This window comes from Periplaneta americana, chromosome 16 (genome assembly GCF_040183065.1).
Source record: "Periplaneta americana isolate PAMFEO1 chromosome 16, P.americana_PAMFEO1_priV1, whole genome shotgun sequence".
In the NCBI taxonomy this organism is placed as follows: Eukaryota; Metazoa; Arthropoda; class Insecta; order Blattodea; family Blattidae; genus Periplaneta; species Periplaneta americana.
The window spans coordinates 130,914,918-130,942,085 of record NC_091132.1 but is presented as its reverse complement, the minus strand read 5'-3'; the positions used below and the strand labels follow the sequence as shown (position 1 = coordinate 130,942,085).

General features: G+C 35.4%; 1 protein-coding gene and 1 long non-coding RNA gene across 2 annotated transcripts in view; one reads left to right on the top strand and one right to left on the bottom strand.

Annotated features, from left to right (window-relative positions):
• Window positions 1-27,168, top strand: part of LOC138691223 (neurotrimin-like) — a 1,545,609-nt gene that overhangs the window by 250,561 nt on the left and 1,267,880 nt on the right. The gene's annotated exons all lie outside the window — the stretch shown is intronic.
• Window positions 1-27,168, bottom strand: part of LOC138691224 (uncharacterized) — a 463,286-nt gene that overhangs the window by 284,626 nt on the left and 151,492 nt on the right. Inside the window, exon 2 of the long non-coding RNA XR_011329771.1 lies at window positions 20,045-20,108. This is a non-coding gene — a long non-coding RNA (uncharacterized lncRNA). The remainder of the gene's footprint in view (window positions 1-20,044; window positions 20,109-27,168) is intronic.

Below are 27,168 nucleotides of genomic sequence, written 5' to 3'. Positions count from 1 at the left end.
CGTCCTCGTGTGCTTTCTGCGAACGCCAACAAAAGAGCCAAAATGGCTGGTGATTATATTATTTATCGAGCCTTAGGAAATGTATGACGTCATCATCAGCGAATCAGAAGACACACACGTTTAAATGTAGCCGACCTGCAACGTGATTGGCTGCCGGAAATAAGTGCTACGGGACTATAGCTCCAGTTTAGTCTTAAAATGATGCACCATGTTCAGTACCTTATAAGAGATATTCGGAAAGTCCACCTTCAGCCATACTGCAGGCTTCTGTTCGACGTCTCATTGAGGTACGAACACACTAAAAAATGTCTGATGTTGTACGTATTGTTTGACAACACCGTACAATTCTTGCATGAAGTGTTACTTCATCCTCCACAGCAGTTCAGTATACTAACGACTTTAAACACTTCCATATAAAAAAGTGCAAAGAGTTTAGATTAGGTGAGCGTGGAGGCTAAGCAATTGGTCCACCTCTACCTATCCAGTGATCAGGATAACGTTCATCCAGGTTAGAGATGGGAACGATATATCGATTTTTACGAAATACCGATATTTTCGTTTCGACATAGCGATATATCGATATCGAAATTTTGAGTTCAATATATCATATAACATATCGGTTTTCTCATATATTTATAGATTTTTTTGTAGAATTATTATCATTATCAACAACAACAAATCCACACTAGACAACTCCAGTAATTCCCGAGAGATGGTGCTACTGAAGGTGGACAGTTACATAATTGTATAACCTCACTCAATACCTTGTTCTAATTGGCTGAACTGGAATTAAAATTCAAACTGTTTAATATGCAGCACCAAATTCAAAATGCAGCGTGTGCGAACGTGAGACTGACGGGAGGTTTATCTACTACTGTTTTAATATTGTTATTAATGTTCTCCAAGGAAGGAGAGCAACTCCCACCCTGAAAGGGAACCGTCTGACCTCAAAACGGGTATCAAAACTTTTATTTCTATATTCCGAAATGGAAAGAGAAATCAGGATTTAATACCGACGTGACATTGGGTGACATTTGTTTACGTCTATGATTTCTAAGCACAACTTAGTGCTGACATTCTGTTTTCTTATTATATCTTGTAGTGCATAAAATTCTATCCCTATAATCATCACCATTGTTGTTTGGAATGTTGGAGTGTAACAATAACTTGCAATGGGAACTTACTATAGAAGGATTGTATCAAATCAACTGTGAAGTTTGTTAAAACTTGTAACATTCTAAATACTGTTTACTTATAGGCCTATTTAAAAATGATTATGTTGTTAGGTAGAAAAGAGCATTATATCTGTGTCCTTGATTCAATCCTATATAACATTAGAATAATTGAATCGTGTTACAATATCAAATACCCAACCATGTAGAGATCACTTAACTCTTTTCCACTATATCATTTAAGCTGCCTTGCCTTCACCATGATTTTGATTTAGGTTAGGACCTACATCATATGGTATTGAAAATATATTGTTTATTGTTACAATTTTACATTTATGCTTTTTACTGTTATGATGTTAATTTCAATAGTAAAACGGATTATTAAAATTTAAGTAATGTTATTGTAATACAGTAAATGTACAACTCAAAATGCAATTAGCTTACGGAACAGCGGTGTATCGATAATCGTTTGATATATCGATATTTTTCTGTGATACTTACTTACTTACTTGCTTTTAAGGAACCCGGAGGTTCATTGTCGCCCTCACATAAGCCCGCCATTGGTCCCTATCCTGAGCTAGATTAATCCATTCTCTATCATCATATCCCACCTCCCTCAAATCCATTTTAATATTATCTTCCCATCTACGTCTCGGCCTCCCTAAAGGTCTTTTTCCCTCCGGCCTCCCAACTAACACTCTATATGCATTTCTGGATTCGCCCATACGTGCTATATGCCCTGCCCATCTCAAACGTCTGGATTTAATGTTCCTAATTACAGTATGTCAGGTGAAGAATACAATGCGTGCAGTTCTGTGTTGTGTAACTTTCTCCATTCTCCTGTAACTTCATCCCTTTTAGCCCCAAATATTTTCCTAAGCACCTTATTCTCATACACCCATAACCTATGTTCCTCTCTCAAAGTGAGAGTCCAAGTTTCACAACCATGAAGAACAACCGGTAATATAACTGTTTTATAAATTCTAACTTACTGATTTTTTGACAGCAGACTGGATGATAAAAGCTTCTCAACCGAATAATAACAGGCATTCCCCATATTTATTCTGTGTTTAATTTCCTCCCGGGTTCATTTAACTTATATTTGTTACTGTTGCTCCAAGATATTTGAACTTCTCCACCTCTTCAAAAGATAAATTTCCAATTTTTATATTTCCATTTCGTACAATATTCTCGTCACGAGACATAATCATATACTTTGTCTTTTCGGGATTTACTTCCAAACCTATCGCTTTACTTGCTTCAAGTTAAATTCCCGTTTCTTCCCTAATCGTTTGTGGATTTTCTCCTAACATAATCACGTCTTCCGCATAGACAAGCATCTGATGTAACCCGTTCAATTCCTAACCCTCTCTGTTATCCTGGACTTTCCTAATGGCATACTCTAGAGCAAAGTTAAAAAGTAAAGGTGATAGTGCATCTCCTTGCTCTGCTGTATGTTTCACTGAGACACATTTTAATTAATCGAACTAGTTTGTTGGGAATACCAAATTCAATAAGAATATCATATAAAACTTCTCTCTTAACCGAGTCATATGCCTTATTTTTCTGTGATATCTATCGTTTATCGAAATTAGGTTTGCATTATATTGCAATATCAATATATCGGTATTCAATTTATTTCCTTCATCACTAATCCAAACGTTCAGAGATATACAACAACCTTCTCCACATTACAATGGTGAGCCCATGCCTATGGATTTAGCGTTAGAACTACTACAATCCATCTACGAGTGCTAATAGATTAGTTCAGCACTAATTTTTGTTAGCCACGACTAGCTATATGTACTGTATTAGGTAAATTTTGTACCATTAATTTGCAGCACTAATATGGTTCAATATTTATATCTCAATAATTTATAATTATCTTTTTCCGAGCCCATGTTTATATAATATTTGTTTACTGTCTACATGTGTGGAATCCAACCCTGATATTTTGTCGTTAATTTTTAAACAGCCTCTTCATATTACTAGTAAGCACCAAAAACAATGCACCACTCAGAATATCAGTAACTAGTCGTAACATAACGAAAATAATGTGATCAGAAAATTAGCAAATCGTTCACATTGACATAGAAACCTATTTCATATAAATTTCATAGGAAATGAGAATCAATGGAATACAAAATAAATTGGGACACCAGTAACTGGTAAATAGAGATGATATCACATTGCTTAATAAACAAATTCTACAATACACCTTGTCGACATAATACAGGGACATCATTTTATTTATACTTCAATTTTTATTGTACCTGAATTTTTTAATGTACTTCACTCCCACCCCTTCTACTAATGAAGTTGAACCGTCCTTCACACAGATCTAACACCGCATATACAGTCATAGAAGCCTTAAGGTCATAGTGAACAGTACGTTGCAGAAATATGTTCACGTTTTCCAGTTACGAAAGAGCTTTCAATATTGAATCATATTTTTGCACAGGTACTGTCGTCCATTTGCCTACGTCGCATACCGGTTTCCCCCACCAGCTTATATTCGTCCCTTTGTAAACACTAGTGGCTGGGCTGTCTTAGCTCTTTTCTGAGAAGATTAATTTGTGTTAGGAATTGGACAACTACATAATATTATACAACTGTTTAAAATAACTTAAATAAAAGGGCCTCGCTAAGTAATTAACTGTGACGTGATTTCCTTCCTTCCTACGACCCTGCGACATAACCACTTGGACGGGCACTAAATAGCATGTCTAAGTAATTTTATCTTTTCGGATCGGGCAGAAGTGAAGATTGAATTTACAGTACGTAAGGTCCTATTTTATAGAGTAGGTACAGAATTATTTCAACATGAATTAGTAGTACGAAGGACGAAACTGGTAATTGGAATTAGGTACAATAGTATATAGTGCGATAATATGCACAATAGAACTGAAGCCTGTATCGAAAAGAACGGCCATCATTTTCAAAAATGTGTTTAAATATCCATATTATGTTTTTCAATTTAACTTCATTCTCTATACACAGTATAATATACACTGCATAATGAATACGTCCGCATGGACAGCTTAGTTCGTGAGGAAAACCACTCACCATTAATAATGTACTGTATTTTGATTAAACAAAAACCTAATGAAAATTATCAAACACAAAAGCTTGATATTTCCTAGTTTACGTAACTAGATGAACTACTTTTCTTCCCTCCTATACCTAGTAAAGTGATTTGTTTGTATATTACGCCAGTATCATTGAACTCCAGTCGTGGAAGGGGGTAGCAAACGGTGTTTTCTGTTATCAACCATTGATCCAAAGGTATAGCCAGGTTAATATTAGAAATGTTACTAAAAATAAAATGATGTCCTTGTATTATAATGGATGTCCACTAGCTATATTGATTCGATATTGTTTTGTCATCAGCAAAGCTCTCCGCCTTTCGGATGTTAGTTATTATTTTAATAACTAATACTACTGACTTATTCTTACTTTTATTAAACGACAAAATGTCTAATTTGTCCCGCCGTGTTCTTCGAAAACAATGGGTCATAGAGAAACGCTCTAAATGATCAAAAACGTTTCATTTTGAGATACTGTATCTGTATGCCATGGTAGATGTTCCTCGCGGTTTATCAGATTGGTAGATGACAATAATTGATGGCTAGAGTTGAATGCGTGTTGCTGCGGATGGTGAAGTACGCTTAGCCGGGTGATGTAATCGGCACGCAGCATATTGCAAAACGGGTGTACTAAAAATATACTTAGGCTGAAGTGCTTAGGAATGCTGCATTCCCAGTCCGATAAGTACTTCTATGTCTCCCTCTTATGTAGGACACAATCCTTAAATTGATCATGAAGACATTGTAATGAAACTGTAGGGATAGTACTTTGTGTGTCTTTCTACTTGAGAAATATTTATGAAAAAGTTAAATCCAGACATCTGTAAGCTTTTCACGCGACTTAATTCATTCGTCTCGTCTTCTTCATGGTTACAATATTTTGTCTTGGCTCATGTAATATTTAACTTGCCATAACTAACAGTTACTGAGTCTTAACATTACAATTAGGCAACGTTACTTACGTACGAATGGTTCGTGTTGTTCTGGGCAGCTAAAAAGCAGCGACCTTCATTAACTAAGTCGCATGAAAAGGAGTAGGTCTATATACTCTAAAGCAATGATGTCAACTGATGCCCATAGCAGCAAGCGCGCCCTTTAGAGCCCAGGAGAGCCTGAGCGCTTTACAGCGGAAAGGAAAGAGACAGACGAAAGAGGTAGTATATGCCGCTTTGTCGAGCTATACACAGGGATGGCCAGCACTGATTCAATGGATAAAGGGAAGAGAACTTATTAAAACTGTATCCATGTTAATTTATAGATTTGTCTGAGAAGTATAAGTGCATTATGAGAATGTAAGTTTTAATTTTAATGCTCATTTTTCACAAGTTTGCTTTTTTATTCAAAAGGAATACTTTCTCAACTTTTGTATAAAGAAAAGTGAAATTTTCAGATATGTTTGTTTAGTAGCCTTACAGGCACTAAAACAATGTTTTCGCAAATCTAATATATCGTAAATACGTATTACTGAAGATAGCGTATTAAAATGTTTGAAAATATTCGCATGGAAAATGTTTGTAAGGAAATGAATTAACATAGCAAATACTGTTACATCACAAACAAAAATATGTGCCTATGTGTTGGTAAAACGTCAGCTCTATAGCTTCAGCAGATTTCGAGATAATTTAATATTCTGATAACAGAAAGTTGCGCACCAATATCACCTAAAAGCATAATGCGATAAGAGTTTTATTATGTAATATTAGTTACAGTTAAAACATATACCTAGGCAACTTTGCTTTGTACTATAATATTGTCTTGATTACTTTTATAAGGCTAAAGATACCATCGATATAAATTTCACCTTATCATGTCATATTCAGTGTCTTTCTTTGGGATAACACTTTCTTTATCAATTATGTGTTTAATTTACTTAGTACAGTATAGTTGTAGTTATTATGGAATTTGTGTGAATATTCATTTTTTACTCTTTATTGTATTATTAAATTAACTCCGTACGTAGATGAAATTATTGGGGATCATCAGTGCGGTTTTCGGCGTAATAGATCGACTATTGATCAGATTTTTTGTATTCGGCAGATAATGGAGAAAAAATGGGAGTATAAGGGTACAGTACATCAGTTATTCATAGATTACAAAAAGGCATATGACTCGGTTAAGAGGGAAGTATTATATGATATTCTTATTGAATTTGGTATTCCCAAGAAACTAGTTCGATTAATTAAAATGTGTCTCAGTGAAACATACAGCAGAGTCCGTATAGGTCAGTTTCTATCTGATCCTTTTCCAATTCACTGCGGGCTAAAGCAGGGAGATGCACTATCACCTTTACTTTTTAACTTCGCTTTAGAATATGCCATTAGGAAAGTTCAGGATAACAGGCAGGGTTTGGAATTGAACGGGCTACATCAGCTTCTTGTCTATGCAGATGACGTGAATATGTTAGGAGAAAATACACAAACGGTTAGGGAAAACACGGAAATTTTACTTGAAGCAAGTAAAGCGATCGGTTTGGAAGTAAATCCCGAAAAGACAAAGTATATGATTATGTCTCGTGACGGGAATATTGTACGAAATGGAAATATAAATATTGGAGATTTATCCTTCGAAGAGGTGGAAAAATTCAAATATCTTGGAGCAACAGTAACAAATGTAAATGACACTCGGGAGGAAATTAAACGCAGAATAAATATGGGAAATGCGTGTTATTATTCGGTTGAGAAGCTCTTATCATCCAGTCTGCTGTCCAAAAATCTGAAAGTTAGAATTTATAAAACAGTTATATTACCGGTTCTTCTATATGGCTGTGAAACTTGGACTCTCACTCTGAGAGAGGAACATAGGTTAAGGGTGTTTGAGAATAAGGTGCTTAGGAAAATATTTGGGGCTAAGCGGGATGAAGTTACAGGAGAATGGAGAAAGTTACACAACACAGAACTGCACGCATTGTATTCTTCACCTGACATAATTAGGAACTTGAAATCCAGACGTTTGAGATGGGCAGGGCATGTAGCACGTATGGGCGAATCCAGAAATGCATATAGAGTGTTAGTTGGGAGACCGGAGGGAAAAAGACCTTTAGGGAGGCCGAGACGTAGATGGGAGGATAATATTAAAATGGATTTGAGGGAGGTGGGGTATGATGATAGAGACTGGCTTAATCTTGCACAGGATAGGGACCGATGGCGGGCTTATGTGAGGGCGGCAATGAACCTTCGGGTTCCTTAAAAGCCATTTGTAAGTAAGTAAATTGTATTATTAACGTTTAAAACACAACTGCAATAATGGAATAAGAAATAGTTGTTAGTACTTTTGTTTTACAGACAACATAGAAAATAACGAACAAAAAGAAGCCATATAAAAATAACGACATAAAATTTCACGTTCCGTTTGAAGTTTGTGAACCACTGTTTTCTTAATCCAACAGGCTGCTTATTCCTTCTAGCATACCTAGCGCTTAATGCCCGCGCAGGACGTCAAGGTCAGAAAAATGAGCTTGCTTTGACATCACTGCTCTAAAGCATGGATGTATATAAGAGGGGGGGGAGGTATGGATGATCAAGTTCACTCCTTCCACAATATTTCGGATATTTTTCTCTACGACTCATGGCTCACCTATGTGGTTAAAATGCGATAAATTGATAGGACTGTATTTTAAACTAGTACTAATTGTGGGATGGCTTTTGCATTAAGAAATTATTCTTGTAGATACTTGAAAATTCTCTCATTGCCTGCACAACAAATTAAATTAAAATAACATATTGGTATATTGTATGTAATTCCTATTTATTAAAGTAAACCATTTTCAACAAACCTATTTAAACTCTTACCTTTAAGTTTGTGTTTGCCAAATTCCTTTTTATGCTCAAGATTGAAACGCTGTTTGAATGTTTTATATAAATCTCAGCTGACGAATTGAGGCATTGAGCTTTACCTTTATTCATAATACTGTAACAAAATAATATTCTTTCCATTTTTCTTGGAAATTGAAACCTACAAATTTAACCATCATATTCCACAATTTTACACACCCCTGATTAGAATACTATAGTACAGCGCTCAACCTCTGTTTACAGTACGTACACGCAGACAGAATATTTCTGGAGACAGAAATGAAGGGGAGGTATATACAGTGCCCGCGCGGGAACATACTGACCATGCGTACTCTAAAAATATTTGCATACAGTTTAAATACTTTCAATTTTTGTACACACTATTATTGTTATTGTTATTATTATTGTTATTGTTATAGTTGTAATTGTTATTATTATTATTTTCGTTAATTGAATGAAGTGTAGGCTACCTAAATATCTACATCATATTTTGAAATTTTATCAAATGTTTCTTGAAAATCATATTATGTTACATATATAGCGGGATATTATTTATGGGTTTCTGTGAGTGATAAAAATGAGAACGGGTCTGAAGTGACGTCACATGGATTCCTAGTCAGTTCATGGCAGAAGAAAACTTCTGGTTTCCGTATTCCTAACGCCTCTATCAATGCGAATGCGACCGAATCATTCAATTTCCCTCTGTTCTATTGTTTCTTACCCTCTTCGTCTCTTTCTGACCCAGGTCATGTGTCACGATTGCTGCCATTTCTATTTTCTTGTTGGGTAAATTGATTTAGAAAGGAGGGGAAAAAACGACAGGGAGGCACACAATGTATATATTGTCACGGCTGGTTCGTGACTTTAAGTTAGCTTCAAGATTTGTCGCATATACAAATAGCCAAAAGAATCCATTCCTTATATGATCTTCTGCTGTGTTCACAGAAGAATTAATTTCGAGCGTTTTCCTGTGATCCTCTGAAAAAAAAGAACATTCACGTAATCTTTTGATAAAGAGAATGAAATCAATAGAATTGAGATTTTCTATCGTATTAATATTCACATATAACATACCTTCGGCATTACAGCTGTTTTTAATGTTATTGTGAATTTAATATGTAATACAATTTTGTTTTGAAAGTTCATTATTGCATCTCGAATTAGACCAGTTTATTAATAATTCTCTATTAGAAAAGTACACAGGATGGTTACAATACAATATAGCAGAATAATTACAATACTAATCCTCTGGTGGTCCACCGTTGTGGCTGAGGGCTTAGCGAGTCTAACTCCGAACCCAGCGGTCCCGGGTTCAATTCCCGGTAAGGACGAGTTGCCTGGGTGAGGTTTATTCGGGGTTTTTCCCTCACTCCTATGGATGAATATCAGGTAACTTTATCAAACGATTGGAACCCCACTTCGCCACTTCCTTTCCTCCCCCATCATCCTTTCCTCATCATCCCGTTTCTGCTTTTTCATATCACTCTAGTGGCGGCCTCCCGAAGCTGCTGACTCTCTCGACCGGCCTCCGTGGAATGTAGTTAAGCGGATTACTAGTTACTAGTTAAGCGGCGTTGGATGGCTTCTGCAACGAACACCCGAGGCGGACCTACTCGGGGGAGGAGTTTCGCCTCGGACCGACAGGAGGGCCTTGGGGGAATTTGCCGAAGCAGGAATGGTATATGGATTCTGTCGGCTGTAGGGACCGGTCGTTAAGGGAGTCATATGATTAGGGCGGTGCGCGTAGGGGGTCTGTGGCACGTAACTCATTCCATATCGAGGGTTAACGCAATAGATCTCAATAGGTCGCAGTGCTGGGCCATCCTTGCCTCCCTCAGTTGAATTCCATTCCATTCCAATTCCAAGCCTCTGGTGATGGTTTATCCCATCTCCGAGACTCACTTGATTCGCAGTTTTCCCACTCTGAATTCGAGGATTTCATTCATCTGTAGATCACTTAATCGTCTACAACCCAAGATTACTGTTATATACCAGCCTTTGAGCAAACTGCGAGGAACAGCTGCCACGGCGTATGGCCGATACCACATAAAAGAAGTAGGTGCCTATTTTTCTTAGATGGAGATAATAATGATAGGAGCATTTTTGTGAGTGTTGACGGACTGAAGAGAAAATAAAGGGAGGAACCCTAGAAATCCACACAAACGTGGCTTTGTCCATCACTGTACAAACATAACTCTGGTATTGCTGGGATATACACATTCGTTCAGTGGTCGTCGTAAGATAACGTTCCGCCAATTGAGCTAACAAAGCGACTGGCCTCAACATATCAAACGAGAAACTCGAAGAGAAACTATTAGGAGAAAAGTCTGGGCGCACGTCATTGCTTGGGCTGTGCACAATGAATGGTAGGGTAGGGGAGGACATTTACTGAATCTAAAAGAGAAAGTAGGCCGCCTCATGCATTGGTCAATGCGTCGATTCAATACAGAGCGACCGTAAAAGCATTTATTGTAGACATTTTTGTTACTGTGCGGCATGCAAATAGTTAAACAAACTGAGTCATTCTTATGTAGTGTTAACAGATGAAGTCCACACCTGTGGAGTAACGGTTAGCGCGTCTGGCCGCGAAACCAGGTGGTCCGGTTTCGATTCCCAGTCAGGGCAAGTTACCTGGTTGAGGTTATTTTCCGGAGTTTTCCCTCAACCCGATATGAGCAAATGTTGGGTAATTTTGGAAGCTGTACCCCGGACTTATTTCACCGGCATTATCACCATCTCATTCAGACGCTAGTTAACCTAAGATGTATAAAGCGTCGTAAAATAACCTACCAAAAAAAAACAGATGAAAAATTAGAAACCTAGGACATCAAAGGTAAAAATCAAGACACAGCCAGGGCATTAAATGTAAAATAATCGAGACGAAAGTAAATATTTTTGCGCTTGAAGAAAAGGCGTCAAATATTTATTTCTAGATAATGTTACTACACACAGGCTAAATCATAGCACATATTTAAAATGCAGTACATCTGCAGTGTTACCTCATAATGATCATATATTGTAGGCTAGTTTTCTTTTACTTCACTAACAATATGCATTTTTGTTACCGTGCGACATGTCACTGGTTAAATAAATGACTCGTTTTATGTAAGTTAGTGTTAACAGATGAAAAATCGGAAACCTAGGACATCAAAAGTAAAAGTAAACAAAACCAGGGCATTAAAGGTAAAATTCCGAGACAAAACGAAACCTTTTTGTAAACCAAATAGGGCGAAGTCGTTTTAGGGCAGTAAATTTGTTTTGTTTTGTTTTGTTTATCTGCATCCTGCAATGCGTCTCATAAAGTTTATTACTCCATAGTCAGTAGATCATCTTCTCCGGGAATCATAATTCTAGTTTCTTTTTACTTGTTTATTTAATGACGCTGTATCAACTACGAGGTTATTTAGCGTCGTTGAGATTGGTGATTGCGAGATGATATTTGGCGAGATGAGGCCGAGGATTCGCCATAGATTATCTGACATTTGCCTTACGGTTGGGGAAAACCTTGGGAAAAACCCAAGCACGTAATGAGTCCAAGCGGAATCGAACCCGCGCCCGAACACAACTCCGAATCGTCAAGCAAGCGCCTTAGCCGACAGAGCTACACTGGTGGCTCATAATTATAGTCTACAAAGCGTGTTGTAGTGTCGTGGAAATGTAAATTATTGACTCCATCACTTTAATTCGATCAACATTTCTATAACTTGTGATTTTAATAGATTACTATTTATTCTGTTTCATATCATTCTCAATTCCTTTCAGGGAAAATAATTGTTAATATACTATCATGAAGAAAACCTGGTTGCCAGTACTTTTATAGGCATCTGCTTTTTAGAGTCATAATGCAGATTGTTTTCGGTAATTTCGTAATTGTGTCCATTCCATTGTTCCACAGCAGTTCCGAAACCTAACACTTGTCAGCGCTAATCAGTAGTGTTGATCATAATTATGTTAAAACATGCATATCTGTCTCCTTGCAATGAGAAATATTCACAATCGCTAAAAAGCACACTGTGAAAAAATCGCCATTACCTATCACAGCGATTTTTCCGGAGCTGTTGCAGTTCGGAACTCTGACGGCAAACTCTAAATGAGACACTCGAATAACATGAACATAAAGGGTAATTATTATTTTAATAATGTATGTAAAAGATAATTGTAACTTATTCGGAATTAATACAACTACATTATTGTTAGCATAGAGAAGAAGAATACTATAAGTCTAAAAAATAAGTACTTTTAACAATCAGCATAGAGTCAGCCGAATTAGCTCAGTTCGATTCCCGGCGAGGTCAGAAATTTTCTTTTAAAATTTCTATGTCATAACTAGGAGATGTGGCGATGCACAACTTCTAATCACTAGATTGTGCACCAATATGCCTGGGCTGAATCCCAAATCTCTCCGCATTGTATATGAAGAGAAGGCATATGTCCAGTGGCGTAGCGTCAATGTAAGCTAAAAAGCTTAGCCTCCCCAGTTAATAATAATTTCATAATAAACCTGCAGTTTAGGAAGAAAATTATTTATTAATTTTAATAGAATTTATATTTACGCGTTAAATATTGTGATGCGGCAGCTCAGGATGATTTGTGATGCAGCAGTAAACAAGAAGCCTGCACACACCAGCTTCCAAGCAGACCGGTTCTGTGTAATCCACCCCGCAGATTTTCCATCCCTTCCTAAGCTACCATAGTCGCAAGGCTCGCAAAGAAGCTAGCTTTAACATTTAAAATAAGTAGTTTCCGCGTTATCCCTTTTCGTCAGTTATGTTCAGTTGAAGTGTTAGTGTGCATTGTGGCTAATATAATAAATAATGAGCGAAATAACAGTTCCTAACACTAATTTACTTTAATTCTTTTAGGACAATTGTATTATCAAAACTGACTTACGAACAAAAGTGTGATTTAAAATCAAATGACCGACTCCCTTGCTGTGAATGAAGGACACAACCAAAAGAAGACGCATACTTACGTAATGATACTAATATTGTGATTTCTCTAAGTACGACAGGGAGTGAGCTAATGTTATACGTATACGTGTCTATTTGTTAAGAGATATGTGTAAACCGTGAAATCATATTTTATTACGTATCATTTGAGGTCATGCCTTATTGGTGTTACGATGTTCCAACCAATCTTCGACTGCTGACTTGAAATTGACTACTATTTATTTTAAGACTGTATTTTTGTAATACGTTTTCTCATATTGCATGAAAGACAACTTGAGTTAGCTTCCCCTACTCAAAATTTCATGCTACGCCACTGCATATGTCACTGTTGATGGTGATTCGTCCGTCGGGTGGGGACGTTAAGCCTGGCGACCCCCTTGATGCTATTCGACTGAAGTAGGCTACGTGCCGACACCAGGTTTTCCCTTCTATCTTCCTTATCTTCATTATCATTACCCATTTCCTACACTACACAACCACGAACACTTACACTCATACACTCGCCCTAGTACATGACATAACCTCCATAGATACACAAAATGAAGAGCTTGGCCCGCCGAAGTGGTGTGCAACTTAAAAATGAATCACACTTGTGCCATCTATCCGCAATATGTGGAACCCGAATCACACAAGTAAGAGTGTGTGAGCATTGGATATACATACTTATACCCTAGATCATAAATAATATAATATGTAACCGACTGATTGTTGCTCTGTAGGTTTCACTCTAAGCGTCACGTTGTCACGTCTACTTCCTCGAAAAGAATAAGCACTAGTTTGTTATATTGTTAAATTGCTATTATTATTATTATTATTATTATTATTATTATTATTATTATTATTATTATTATTATTATTATAATTATTTCATATACGAGTGCGATGACAAGCTCAACTTTCAATCATAACTCTTTAATACTAATTTTAATCATATACTTTAATCTTCGTCCTCAGCACAAGACATTGCAACCTCGGTTTTAGTCCACGTGGATTAAACAAGTATGTGTCATTTCATAATGGAAGCAGCTTATTGGTTGCAATATATATGATCTAGGCTTATACAGTACAGACACACACAATCAGCGTAGAGGTATAATCACAGCGGCCTCGTGCGTAAGATTCGGCAGGTCTTTGAAATTTATTTGTATTATTGTTTTCAAATTCTTGTGTCGCCGCTCCAATCACTCGCCTCGATTTCAATGTTGCAACCAATGAGCTGCTTCCATCATATTATGACAACTACTTGTCTGATCCACGTGGACTAAAACCGAAGTTGCAATGTCTTGTACTGAGGACGAACATAAAGGTTTGTGATTAAAAATTATTGTTAAAGTGTTATTATTAAGAGTTAAGAATGTCAAAGCACTCATATATGAAACAATAATAATAATATTAATTAATTAATTAATAATAATAATGATAATAATAATAATAATAATAATAATAATAATAATCAAATATCAGGGAGCAACAGTAAAAAATATAAATGATACTCGGGAGGAAATTAAACACAGAATAAATATGGGGAATGCCTGTTATTATTCGGTTGAGAAACTTTTATCATCCAGTCTGCTGTCGAAAAATCTGAAAGTTAGAATTTATAAAACAGTTATATTACCAGTTGTTCTGTATGGTTGTGAAACTTGGACTCTCACTTTGAGAGAGGAACAGAGATTAAGGGTGTTTGAGAATAAGGTGCTTAGGAAAAAATTTGGGGCTAAGAGGGATGAAGTTACAGGAGAATGGAGAAAGTTACACAACACAGAACTGCACGCATTGTATTCTTCACCTGTCATAATTAGGAACATTAAATCCAGACCTTTGAGATGGGCAGGGCATGTAGCACGTATGGGCGAATCCAGAAATGCATATAGAGTGTTAGTTGGGAGGCCGAGACGTAGGTGGGAAGATAATATTAAAATGGATTTGAGGGAGGTGGGATATGATGATAGAGACTGGATTAATTTCGCTCAGGATAGGGACCAATGGCGGGCTTATGTGAGGGCGGTAATGAACCTCCGGGTTCCTTAAAAGCCAGTAAGTAAGTAAGTAAGTAATAATAATAATAATAATAATAATAATAATAATAATAATAATAGCCATTTAACAATATAACAAACTAGTGCTTATTCTTATCGTGGAAGTAGACGTGACAACGTGACGCTTAGAGTGAAACCTACAGAGCAACAATCGGTCGGCAAAATTATGTTTTAAAAGCACACCGCACGTTGTTGTATGACGCCGGCATGTTAAGCATGAGGCCGCGGCGATAATACAAATGATGCATTCGGTCACAGTGGAAACTGATATGACGGATAATAATAGGATGCTTTAGTAATGATGATGAAGTGAGATTGACATCGAAGGAGTTACGGTTCACATGAAATGGTAAAATGTTCTATATTGAGTTATTGCACGTATTTATTTGTTTAGAATACACGTCAAGTTTTTTCTTGTCTTTAAAAACGTGTAAAATCACTGGCCATGTTTTGTTGAATATGAACCCACAATCCTAGTTTAAAAACTACAGTATAAAGTAAGAATGGAAGTAAATGAAAAATGTACTGTACCTGTAATAAATTAAAGTTAATTTGATTCTAAAAAATAAATAAATACATTTATTTCTTGTTTGTTGCAAATATATTTCATCACAAGTAAAACTTGGATGGAAATTGATTTACAAACTATTCGGCACCTGAGAAATTATTCTCTCGGGCGAGGATTTCTCTGCTCTTGTTGGATGCGGCATCGAAAACGGTGCGAATGGAGTCAGTGCGTAATAGTCCAGTTATATTGTAAAACTGAATTAAAAGTTTCTAATATGAATGTTTAATTCTGAGATATTCAAAGAGAAAGTTTTGTGCCTCTGGTAGAGCAGAAATTTCCTTGTGAGGTTTTGCAAAATCTTTCTATTTGTTTAATAATTCCGAAAATGGTGCTTAATGAATGTTACAACATTATTTGACAAACTCTTGTTTAGTATATGTCGGGCTCAGCAATACATGTTACATTAATTTTGATCAATTAGTTATATTAATTAACGGGAAAGGAAATTAATTACACATTTTCCCTACAGCATAATGCAATTGCACACTAGCATAATTATTATTAATTCATTATATTTTGTGAACGCATTGTGTTCTAAGTATTTGTCGCTTCGAGGTGTTCCAATTTGAGTAATGGTTCGTGAGATTTTTATCTACCTCGATACAAGGACACATAACCGGTTCCTAACCTGTTCTCTATTTTTCCTAGAATCGGAAATATATTTACGGCCTGAAACGGTATCATTGGAGTCACAGCAGAGGAGTTCAGTTAGTCACATGAAACATTATTTCATGAATTAGGATTTATGCCTGATCTGTGTTTTAAAATAATTAAATATTTAAGCTTATTACGTTCATTGTCATGCTAGTTATCCACGAATCCAGTACACAATGCTCTTCCATTTGACCAACAAATTATATAGCAAATATAGGATTCAAATTTGAAATAGGATGAGTGCAGCGCTGTTTGCAGCGAGAAAGAGAATGCATATGAAAATCCCTTTGTAAATAGAAGCTTAATAAATTCAATATGATCATAACGTGAATTAAATATGGGCATTGTGCAATGGTTCTCAATAGCCTGGTTTATATTCCGCACTGAATAATGTTATCGAAGAAGCCGTTGATTGTACAGAGTACACCAGAAGCAATGGAGCAGTTTGCGGAACAATATTCACTACTAATTAAGCGTCGTTTTGCCTAACTGCCTATCAGTCTGTGTTTTTATATATTTTGCCCCCTGTCTGGCAGTTTTCTTACCTTTTGTCAATATTTTCATTTTGAAAAGCTGGTATAGACCGATAAGCAATAAAATTAGGTGAATATAGGTTAAATGGGTCCGTCTTCTTGCTTATCAAGTAATGTATAGTCTTAATTATTAACTATGTCACATTTATTGATTAGATTAACGTTTTCGGCAAATATTTTCCATCATAAGTATCATGTTATACATATTGAATACTGAATTACGAAATTAAGTGGAATGAAGTAATATTCGGACAAAAACAAACATAGTTAGGTCTACCATTTGACTAGATAAATGTTACATTATAATTAGACGTGCACTGACTCAGCTGTTTACATGAACAATATTTTCATTTTGTCATAATGTTAAGATTAGACACAAATGGAATTATGACGTGCAATAATTACATTTATTAAATGTTCATGTGGAAGTATTGTGTTCCATATAATACAAGCACTCACCTTAATATTCGGTCAGGCTTTATATTTCATTATTTTCGAACTTGAGTCAATCAGTAAGTGCAAAAAACATAAAAAATGTATTATTAATTAATTGAAGCACACGATAGAAGAATATTGAGCAAACACTTATTGATTCAGAATTAATATATACCATATAATTTGTCCTTTTGAATATGAAAAGCAAACAATTGTGTACACTTTAAGATTCGGTCAGTGTGATACGGTCCCCTTTTTCACTGTGTTTACTATGTCGTCTGCAAGCACTGCACAGTGAAGGGTGGGAGTGGTATGCTTCAGTTGTCTTCTTGCTGTCAACACTTGCAGACTTGTAGTTCGATTTTGCAAGATCATTGTAATAATGGGGCGCAAAGGCAAGAATATTAGTTTTGAAAAACGACAGCTTGTCATTTTTCACAATGCGAAGGGACGTACACATAGAGAGATCGCCGAAATTTTGAATATGAGGAGTACAATAGGGGACATAATTAGAAGATATGAGAATGAAGACAGGATTGAATATGTGCCGCAGAGAGGGCAACCAAGGTAATTAACAGACAGAGATGTACGTTCGTTCATCAGGAGTTAATAAGAACCCTCGAATAAGTGCTCCCCAACTAGCAAAAGACCTAGCAAAAGAATCTTCGAAGACTGTGCACAATGAAACAATTAGAAAAATGTTAAGGAAGAGTGGTTACCATGGAAGAGTGGCTAGGAAAAAACCTCTGGTATCTGAAGTTAAAACAAATAAAAACTTGAGTTTGCAATCAACAATATTGACAAGGATGAAGCATGGTGGAATGACGTCATTTTCGTGGACGAAAGTCCATTTAGCGTTTTTGGACAGGCTGGCGAATGATGGTGTGGCGTAAGGTGAAAGAAGACATGAAAATTGATAACTTGCAACCAACTGTGAAGCGTGGTGGAAAGATTATAGTTTGGGGCTACATGTCAGCTGCTGGAGTAGGGGAGCTCGTCTTTATTGACGGTAACATGAACAAGGAACAGTATCTTCAAATCTTGAAACAAAATTTACACAAGGGTGCTGAAACGTTGGGAATCCGTAATAGTTTTAAATTTTACCAAGACAACGACCCCAAATATAAGTCGTATATTGTGCGCAATTGGTTACTGTATAATTGTCCAAAAGTTATCGATACGCCTCCCCAATCTCCCGACTGCAACCCTATAGAAAATCTATGGAATGAGCTGAACAGAAGACTAAGAAAAATGACAGTTTCTTCAAAAGAAGAGTTAAAGAGACGACTGAAAGAGGAATGGGGCCGTATTGATGGAGCATATACAAGCAGCATCGTAGCCAGTATGCCCAGACGATTGCAGCATGTTATCTAGCAGAACGGGTACCCAACAAGGTATAAATTTTCTGTTGCAGTTGTTATGAAGAAGTATATTTTTGATTTCCTAATTTTTGACCGAATATTAAGTTGACTCCTATATTTTTGTTTGTGTTGATAAAAGAATAAATATGTAGTTTGGTTTTTGTAATGTCAGATTCAATTGGAAAAATATATTATATTGTTTACTTTGTATGTAGTACAAATATCTTTGTTTTATACGCAATAACGTATTTATTTCGCTTCAAATTGTTCATTAAAGTTTTGAAATATTCAATTTAAAGCCTGACCGAATAATAAGTTGAGCACCTGTACGTAAATTAAACTAGCGGATTACGAATATGCTTGATGCTACAGTAAATGATTACTCTGTTTGAAAAATTATGCTATTGAGGAATACATGTACATATGTCAAGATATCACCCTGTGGTATTGCATTTTATCATAAATGTTAAAGATCGAGCACAGAATGAAATGTGAAAGCAAAATGACAATATGCTACTGACTCTTCATGTGGGAAATATTATGTTCCATATTTATTTTTATTTATTTATTATTTTGCTAATAATTGTAACATAAAATACAATATATACAGAGAAACTTTAGCTCGCCCCTGAAAGAGTAGAACTCGTGCTCAGGGGCGGATTCCTGAATTGAAATTAATAATTATACAATACAATTTGTCTTATGTCTAATATGCAATTAGAGTATATAAATTTAAATTTACAATTTTTCAACTTTTATAAAATCAATACATAACTTTTTAAATTTAATGCTGGAACTATAAGAATTGATAAGATTAGGATATTTAAATGTAAATTTGTTATATATTCTTGAGCCTAAATTACTACTATAATTAAATACTGTAACAGTGTTGCATTTTGGTTCAAACAATCTTAAAGAATTCATACCTTTTGTATTCATAACTATGAGAATACAATTCAAAATTATTTCGATTTTTATGTATGAATTTTATTAATACAATATAATAAATTTGTCTTAAGTTAAGTACATTAAAGTCTACAGCAAATTTTGAGATGGAAAATCAATAGATTTATGAAGACATATTTTAATTATTTTCTTCTGTAATAAATGAAGTTGATTAAAATTGGATTGAAATGAGCTACTCCATCCTATAATTCCATACATAATTACCGATTGAAATAAAGTTAAATATGTTATATAACTTGAAAACAAGTCAATTAAGAGCATTCTTGATACAAAGGATTGCTATGTGTTAAAAGTCTTGTTGTTAAAATTGCATTTACATATTCTAGTAGTTATCCATGGTAGGTTGACATGAGAATTAAAATAGTGATATTAAAATGTTAAATAAATATTTAAAATACAGCTGAGGCAGGTTAAATGTGGTACAAATTTGGCTGTCACGTCTCGAAGATCAGTCAGCTGGTTACGCTGTAATGTCAGTATGTTTTCTTACCTGGGATATAAAACCTACGTGAGCACTCCCGTGGGGTAATGTTAGCGTGGCACGGAGCAATAGTCTGAAACAGAAAAAGATTCACAATGAGCACAAATAAAAATCCATGCCCCAGACGAGTTTCAAACTCGGTCATTATGTCTGCGAGCATCGAGGGTGTGTATTTACTGTTGTTTGTACAAACGCAGGGCATAGTGTTGTGACCACAACATAGATATTTTCCTTTTCACCTCATCCTACAGATTACAAACCAACATTATTATTGTTCACATACAATAATAAGCAATACAACGCATATCTTTCCTTTATGGTCGTTTCTTTCTCTGCATGTCGCCCTTGGGGTCTAGTGTTTACCATACTGCTCGTTGGAGCCGAGGCTATTAATATTTGAGTCACCAGGTTCCAAAATTCGTCTTATACACTTTTAGATGAAATTGTGTCAACAGTAGTTTCTGTATCTACTCCCTTTCCTCTATCATCATTATTACATGTCCACTCAAGAGAATTCTCATTTATCAAGCGGTATGCTAGGGTTTTAGTTTAGTTATACATACATACATACATACATACATACATACATACATACATACATACATACATACATCAGAGTGCTGCATTGGAGTTAAATCGCTCGCTTGAACTCGGTCGAGTGTCGCATCCTCGAGTGAGATACGTTCGGTCGTGATACGCTCGTAATAAATAGAAGCACAGTACAAGGTCATCTCACCGACATGTCTTATCTTGTATCGAAGGCGACAGATAATATACACATATGTTTTGCTAATGGAAGTCAGTGGAACGTACCAAAACAGGAACATGAAGTTATAAATAAAATAGTATGAAAAACTTCGATATACAGTTATTATTGCTAATTAATAATTATTCAATATTTGATTTACCACATATATAATATGATAAGTCCATACATAGCGTTCCGCCTATATACTGCGACAATGTAGAAACGTTTTACAAAATATTATTGATATAGCAGTAGATTAATAACAATATTAGTACAGAGATAAAGTCACAGAAAATATAATAAAACGAATAATCATGCTGCACAACCGTTACAGACGCAAAGATTGATACACTAATTATTAGAGATTATTATAATTATTATTATTATTAGTATTATTATTATTATTATTATTATCATTATCATTCTTACTAGAAAACTTGATACAGTTCTTGCATTATCTTGATTGTGTTCTCCGTTTATAATATTTACATTTACATCCAATAAAATCTATCATATGTGGCAAAAACAAAATCACTCCTGTGTATGGGGGGGGGGGGAATTACCGGTACCTACAACATTTATATTACATTTTAAAGTACTCGTAAGTTTTGTAGTTGTACTATGGAGAGGTTAGTTAAACACTGCAAAGTTTTGAAATGATAAACATCTATGATGTTACTACACAGTTCATCACTGTAACAAGAACGAATGTCTAACGCTCGGCTTATCCAGTTCGAGGATTTATCGCTTGTGACAATTTTACCCATCATGAATGTGCGCTACCTATCGGATTATGCTATGAACTACTTGGCGCTCGAGCGAAAACGTCCGATGCAGACCTCTGACATACATACATACATACATACATACATACATACATACATACATACATACATACATACATACATACATACATACATACATACATACAGTTCTTCCCAAGACCAGGTCTTTCACTACAAACCTAGGATCTTTCAATATTTCCTATTTTCTGCCTTCCTCTTAGTCTCCACATATCACCCATACACCTTAATGTCTTCTATTATTTGATATATTCTTCTGCCTCGAACTCTTCTCTGGTTCACCATTCCTTCCAGTGCATCCTTCGATTGGCATTTTCTTCTTAGCCAACACATCTTCATTTCTTATTCTGTGTTCATTTCACACACTCCAATATTCTCCACATCCATATTTCAAATACTTCTAATTGCTTCTCTTCACTTCTTTGCAATGTCCATGTTTCTGACCAATATAGTGACTCTCACAAAGCACTTCACTATTCTCTGCCTTAATCCTTTTTCCAGAGGTCCGCAGAAGGTGCTTTTTTTTCTAGTAAAAACTTCTTTGCCATTGCTATTTTCTTTTTGACTTTATGGCAGCAGCTTATGTTACTGTTCATAGATAGAACACACCAAGTATATAAGCTATCCACTTGCTACTGCCTCATTTAGTATTCGCAAATTGATATTTTTTTGTTGTTTTCCAACAACCATGATCTTCGTCTTGTTTGCATTTATCTTCATCCCATACTGCTCACAGCTGTCATTTAGCTCCAGTAGTATATCCCTTATTATGGTCTTCTCTTTTGCCAATAACGCCATATCATTAGGAAATCTTATACACTTCAGTTTTCTTCCTCCTATTATCACTCATCCTATATATGTATGAAAGATTTAACACATTTATAAATTTTCTGTACCAACACGATTTCTGAAACACTTTATATAGTGGAGTCTGTGCTCGGGTTCTTGTCCAGGAGTTGTGTTTTTAGTTCATCTCTCTTTATTTCAATTATGGGGCACCCAAACAGAAGATGTTTCACACTGTGAAGGTAATCACGGCAGGAACACGTACAGTCGATGTCTGCTGGTAGGCTATGTTGAATCTGTCGAAGTAAGTTGAAATTTTCCATGGCCATAAATAAATTTTATTGATATGTATGTAGGTTTGTGGTTTTTGAGTCGGCTGTAGATTGTAGAGAAGTAGTTGTCTCTTGTTAATGTTCGGTTTGTGTTTGTCGTGCAGCTAATGTTCCAATTTTGATGAATCTGTCTTCTATCATTATATTGACACATTATGTTCCATATTACTTTTCATCTCCTTTATTTAAAACGTTAAAAATCTATGACTCTTTCAAAAGACATCTAATACATGTTGTTTCCATTAACTGCTTCATCTTTATGCGAGCGTACATATTGGATTTTGATGATGGTGGTTCCATAATGCTCTTTATTAATTCGTATCTTGTTTAACAAAAGAATTTGATTGATATTTAACATAATGCGCTATGAAAAAAAAAACAGAATGGAAGATACTTTATTTTATAGCTAAAACCATAGCAACAGTTACATCATAGATCTTAGGTTGCTTATTATACAAAGTTACACTTGCCTGGCATAGTAAATAGTATAGTAATTTAAATTTAGAGATAAGCACCGTCAATTTCCTATTTTCATCAAATATTTTATATTTTGCACTTTACATTGAGCTCAAGAGACATTTCTTTAATTATGTTTGGTTACATCAGACTAATGATTAATGATAGGCCTCACATATTATTTAGTGTTTGTATGATTTCGCAATAATGGAATTGCATTACATTTTCAGTAACGTAACTACCAGGGAAAGGATTTATATGTAAATACATATTTACTTATAAAGCTAATATAATTTATATTTTGCATTATCTTTATGTTTCACAATGTGTAGGGTTGAAAAATCCTACTTTTATTTTCCATATTTTTCCATATTTTAGAGTTCAGTACATATTTTCGTTAATTTCCATATATTTTCCATATTTCATATAAAACAGTCCATATTATATTAGGTTTAACAATAAAACAAAACAAAATTCCATTAACTTTTAAAAATACATTTCAACAATAGAGATTTAAACACATGTTCAGTAATCCCTTTAACATCAGAGTTATTTGAAAATTAGCAGTCCTATCAACAATGGGAAAGTAAGTTACAAAACTGTATTAATTTAATTTAAAATTTTTAACAGACTTCAGTTGTGCAGCTCAACAGTTAAATGCCAGTCAGAGTACACATAGGTTCAGTTTTGTAAATCATACTATAAAGACGGTAAATATGCCAAAAGTACGTCATTCAGTCAATTTAAAATCAAAACTAACAAGTTACATTTCAGAATTTAAAGAAGATGGTTTATCAACTGACAATAAAATATTATTTTGTAATTTGTGTCAGTGTGCAGTATCATCTACACAAAAGTTCCTGGTGCAACAACACATTACAACTAGTAAACATCAGGCCAACAAACAACTAAATTCCAAGCAGAGACAATTGTTTTTAACACAACCAACAACATCGAATGTAAGATCTGAGTTTAACATCGACCTGTGCCGTTCTCTCATCTCTGCTGATATTCCTCTCTACAAACTAAAGAATAAGGTCTTCAGGGAATTCCTTGGAAAATATACTCAACATACAATCCCGGATGAGTCAACACTTAGGAAGACGTATGCTCCATCCATCTACGATGAGACAATACAGAAGATAAGAGATGAAATTAAAGATAGTTCAATTTGGGTTTCCATTGATGAAACTCCCGACAAAGAAGGTAGACTTGTTGGTAATGTAGTTATCGGTTTGTTAAGTGAACAATATTCTGAACGAATTCTTTTACATTGTGATGTTCTAGAAAAGTGCAATAACAAAACTATAGTTAAACTGTTCAACGAAGCTATGGGTATCCTGTGGCCAAAGGGTATTATGTACGATAATGTGTTATTCTTTATTAGCGATGCTGCCCCTTATATGGTCAAAGCTGGACAAGCATTATCTGTTGTATATCCTAAATTGACTCATTTTACTTGTGTGGCGCATGCATTTCATCGTGTGGCAGAAGTGGTCAGAGACAATTTCCCTAAAGTAGATTTGTTGATTTCATCAGTGAAAAAAGTATTTCTCAAAGCTCCCAGTAGAGTTAACGTGTTGAAAGAAATGTACCCTGAAATTCCATTGCCACCAAAGCCAATTTTAACTAGATGGGGTACATGGCTAGAAGCAGTTGAATATTATGCCGAACATATAGACTCTATTAACAATGTTCTCCTTGCATTGGACTCTGAAGATGCAGTCTCAATTGATACTGCGAAAACAGTTACCTGTGACATAAGTGTGAAGAATGACTTAGCTCACATTCAGCATACATTTTCATGCATCATAAAAACGCTCAAAAGTCTCCAAAATAGGCACCTTTCACTATCTGAAAGTTTTGAAATTATAAATAGTACTGTGGAACAACTGAATCGTGGTAGAGGTAAAGTTGCAGATGCAGTAAGAGCTAAGGTGGACACTGTACTTTCAAAAAACCCTGGATATGAAGAACTACAAAAGGTTGTTGCTGTGATGAGTGGTGAATCAACAGTGAAGATTAACTTGGACTTATCCCCAGCAGACATTGTGAAATTGAATTATGTACCAGTTACTTCTTGTGACGTCGAACGCTCTTTTAGTCAGTATAAATCTATCCTCAGAGACAATAGAAGAAGATTCACTTTTCAGCACTTGAAAGAAATGTTTGTAACCTATTGTTATGGTAACAGACAATAAAAATTGTGTTTTGTTGAAACTACATTGGAAGATAAGGTACGTCCATTATATTTTTTGTTTAGTTTGATTAAAATGTACCAATATTTAACGTACATAGTCATTTTTTTATAATTTTAAGTCCATATTTAATTCCATATTTTGGTAAAAATCCATATTTAATTCCATATTTTGGTAAAAATAACTACATATATATTTACATATTTCATATATTTTTAGTCCATATAAATCCGTTCCCTGGTAACTACTATTTTTTGCTTAATATTTTATAAGACTCGGAAAGAAACAGACATAAAAGTAGTTTATTTTGAAGAGAGGCGGGAAATAATATTATTTGTTTTTGTTCCTATACCTTCAAATCCTTGAGTTACAGTTCCAGAATCCGCATTGTTCAGTGTACAGTTCCAATCAACAGCTTATCAAAAATATTATGCCTTATTTTGTTATCAACCTTAAAATTTAAAGGATGAATCTTCGCAGTATTATCTTCTTCTTTTTATTGATTTTTAACTTACCTTACTTTTTTCTGTTTATGGAAAATCAGAGGAACTGGATATGGAACATTTTGGAACGTCACGCCTCATTTGTTTAAAAGTGGAAAATTTTGAACGTATTTAGATATCACATTGTACTGTAATTTTTAAGTTTTGAAATTAATAGAAACACGAATTTTCATAATATTGTAAAGAATTGTTCTATCTGTGGATAAATTTATCACTATTATTAGACTAATATTATTATTATTGTTGTTGTTAATAGACAAAGAATTTAGCACTCCCTGAATGAGACTGATCTCGTGCTCAGGGGAGGATTTTTTAAGTTGGTTATTTAACGACGCTGTATCAACTATGAGGTTATTTAGCGTCGATGAGATTGGTGATAGCGAGATGGTATTTGGCGAGATGAGACCGAGGATTTGCCATAGATTACCTGGTATTCACCTTACGGTTGGGGAAAACCTCGGAAAAAACCCAACCAGGTTATTAGTTTAAGCGGAGATCGAACCCGCGCCCGAGCGCAACTTCGGATCGACAGGCAAACGCCTTAACCAACTGAGCCACGCCGGTGGCTGGGGAAGATTCAATACATAATAAAATTACATAGTGAAAAGTACAATAAATTAGACTTCGTATAGTCCACATTTCTAACAGTTGATTTGAAACCAACCCCATATCTAGACCCTGACCTCTTTCAGAACGCGTAGATATGTACTGTAGCTATCGTCGTTATTGTTGCAATACTTTTGTAACTTTGTTACTTTGTGAGGGTCCAGCACCATCAGCTTTTAAGGTCGCAGATCTGTGAGGCTATGCCCCTCGCGTCGCCCTAACCTCGTGTGCAATTTGTCTGATGGGAGTCTTGGTCATTGTCAGTTTCGTGGGGTCAGGACAGGGGAGGGACTCAGTGAATTGTGTTTTTTGTTACGACCAGAATAGCAGCGAGATAACGGAATTAGCAACTTAATGGCACTGCAAGGTTTTTCTGTTGTTCTCCGCTAACAATTGAATGAAGGGGCATAAAAGTACAAGCTGGTAAGTATTTTAGACGAGACGTTGTCAACTAAATCCTATTATGTAATTAGGACTGTGAAACGGTCGAAATTTTTAAACAGCTCCGCATTTTGTTCTGTTCTGTGACTCCAGTGGTATAGCATGTCCTGTCACAAATTCCGCAAACTCTGATTCTGTTCTATAGTGCGTGTCCGTTGTCTTGTGTTTTTCTCAGTGTTTTATAGTCCTCTTCTGTGACGTGAGTGATAGCGTTTGAGATTACATGTTCAGCGGTCAGAGGTCAATTCTCGATACAGATT